Raw genomic sequence first — 2,935 nt, 5'->3', positions numbered from 1 at the left:
GCTCCCATTGCATAGCTATTGTTAGCTTGGATTTGTAACTTAGGAGGAGAGTTTAAACTGAGGGATAATGGAATATCAGCAGAGGATTACTTCTGCACCAACGGTTCCCCTCACAACTCTAAAGCAACTTTCTAATGAACTCCTGCTGCTCTGCACAAACTTAGCCTTATAAAATAACATAAGGTTTTACAATTTGGGTAAAACAGCATAATAACAATTAAAAGACAACTGAGAATGCCTTTAACAATGGATAAAAGATATGATTGTAGTGTAACTTCAAAGACGCTTGTATTGATGATTTCTGGGAGGCAAATGAGTGTGTAGCTTTTTCTTGTTTTTCCACCCCTGATTTGCAGCTATACATTTTTGACTCATTGTCAGAGGTTTAGACAATGAGCACAAACGTCACAGACGTCTGTCATCCTTTTAAGGGGGATAACTTGCACCATCTGTAATGGATACATGCTTTTTTGCTCACTATACCTTTGCATGTAATTACTTCAGCTCCCCTGCCTGTTGCTACTGGTAAGACACAGGGGGAGGGACGCTGATCCAGTAAGAGAATATGTGGTTGGACTAGTTAGGCGGGTCACTTAGACTTTCTGTTGCTGCTTTTAAACAAACAGAGAAGACAACTACTTTAAGAAGCATGGATTCAAACCTAAGGGCTTGGTTCTTTAAGCGGCTGACAGCATCTGAACTGAACCTTTTCTACTGTTTTTGCCTATGAACATTCCTTGAATACATGTAAGTATGTGGATTCATATAATATTTTTTAATAAAAAATCTTGTTTTTAACCTCTCAGGACCTGAGCTAATTTTTGAGCTAACTATCTAAAAATGTAGTCACAGAGTTAGCAGAATTTACTTCTGTGGAAATATAACTCAAAATGTGATGTATGTGGATGCCAGGTTCTAAGATGTTAATGTAAGCGAGATGAGCATGTTGGTTTTATCACAGAGAAAACCTGTTTTGGTTCCACCAGTGTTGCTATTTGACCTCTCCTGCTGGGAAAAAGTCTGTAAATTAGTTTGATTATAGAAAACAAGAAAACAAGAAAAACCGACTGACCAAATGAAGAAAACTGTCTTCAATTTTTACTTTTTAATACAAAGTTGTGTCAGTAACATGCCCCCCCTCTGTGTGTCCTTTTCTTCTGGTTTGTTTTTCAAATACATTTCGTTGGTTCACATTGTTTCTGTTTTCAGACTGGGTTTTCCCATCCCAGTCTTGATTAGTTTCATTTACTATTTATACATATGCTGTCTTGGTTTAAGTAATCCTCCGTCTATTTAAGAGTCTGACGTTCTGCTCATCTAGTTTGTCACACCTTTTTGTTTTTACCTTGTCTCCATTTTCTTTTTTTTATTAAGCTTTTTAAAGTTTCTCTGTCAGCTCTTGACACCAACTATAATCTTGGTTTAAGTTATCAGCCGACCTTTATTCATGTCTGGGCTTGATTTCAACAGAATAAGATGAAGAAATTCTTCACTCTGTTCTTCCTCTGTTGCGGAGCTTCTGCAGGTAAGACCACTAGCTGCACTATTATTGTGAATAAAAATCAGAGATATAAAAGCTCTCTGTTACATTTTGTGTTTTGCTTGGGTCACAAAGATAAAGTATTACACTGAGGACAAAAAATAGGTATTTCTTAACCCTAAACACACTATTTATACAACACAATTGATAAAATTATATGATACACATTAAAGTTTTTTGTTAATTTTATTGTTTTATCTCTTCAGATGAATCTGACTAAAACAAGTTTTTTGGGTTGAAGTTTGTGTGGAATACATTATCATTGTTGTAAGACTACTTTTTGAAGTTGGTACTTACTGAGGCAAATTGAATTTCAAAATTATATTCAATGTCCTCTCCAAAGATTAGTGTGGATACATTTATAATTTTATCTCCTCAGTTTGTTTTTAATTTTTTATGGTGACTACACATACTTTATTTGAACTAAATTAGAAAAACAAATCTTATGGATTTTGGAAATGTTTTAGGCATTGCATTAAAAAATGTTTGGGATAAAATATGAGGAAATCACTCAGATGTGGAAATGTTTTTTTTTCTTTTTCTTTTTTTTCAGTGAAACATTCCCTAAAATACTTTATTACTGGAACTTCTGGAATAACAAAAATCCCAGGGTTTGTGGTCGTAGCAATGATTGATGAAACTCAGTATGGTTACTGTGACGACAACATGGAAGAAATTGAACCCAAGCAGGACTGGATTAAAAAACTTTTCCAAAAAAAGCCTGAACACCTCAAAGATCATTCCAAAAGGTGTTTTAACAATCAGCAGCTCTTCAAGGCTTACATGGGTGTTTTTAAGCAATGTTTAAACCAAACTGAAGGTAACATAAACATTTACTGTAAAGGCCTGATTCTGAGATTCCCGTTTGAAAAAGACTTCCTTTGATTAAAATTGATCAGCATTTAATACACCTTAAGGTGCATGAGCTCAATTCAGACTAAAAAGAGAGCAAAAGTCTTTGATTTTAAGCTACCAGGATTATCATGCAAACTCAAAATCACGCCTTTTTAAATAACTGCAACTCTAACCTCTTGAAATATTTAGTGTTCTACTTTGGTGTTCAGATTCTCATGTTCTCCAAAGTGTGTCTGGCTGCGAGTGGGACGATGAAAGCCACGATGTGAAAGGCATTAATCAGTATGGTTATGATGGAGAAGACTTCATCTCTCTGGACCTGCTGACACTGACATGGATTACTCCAAAAACCCAAGCTGTTGTAATAAAACATTTATGGGACACGGACAAAGCAAGATTAGAGTTCATTAAAAACCTCTATATGTCAGTATGCCCTGAGTACTTGAAGTATTATTGTAGCGCTGAATCACGTGACACGGAACGATTCAGCAGCTGAGCGTGCTGCGTCGGACATTTAATGACTGCGCACACACTTCATTC

The 2,935-nt window shown here is 35.7% G+C and overlaps 1 pseudogene; it reads left to right on the top strand.

The window, feature by feature from the left end:
- Positions 1 to 898: 898 nt before the first annotated feature.
- LOC112161891 overlaps positions 899 to 2,935 on the top strand; it is a 10,539-nt pseudogene continuing 8,502 nt past the window's right edge.

The sequence above is a fragment of the Oryzias melastigma genome, linkage group LG11, assembly GCF_002922805.2.
Source record: "Oryzias melastigma strain HK-1 linkage group LG11, ASM292280v2, whole genome shotgun sequence".
NCBI classification, from domain to species: Eukaryota; Metazoa; Chordata; class Actinopteri; order Beloniformes; family Adrianichthyidae; genus Oryzias; species Oryzias melastigma.
Note: the sequence above shows the minus strand (reverse complement) of the source record. Positions and strands in the feature narration are given on the sequence as shown.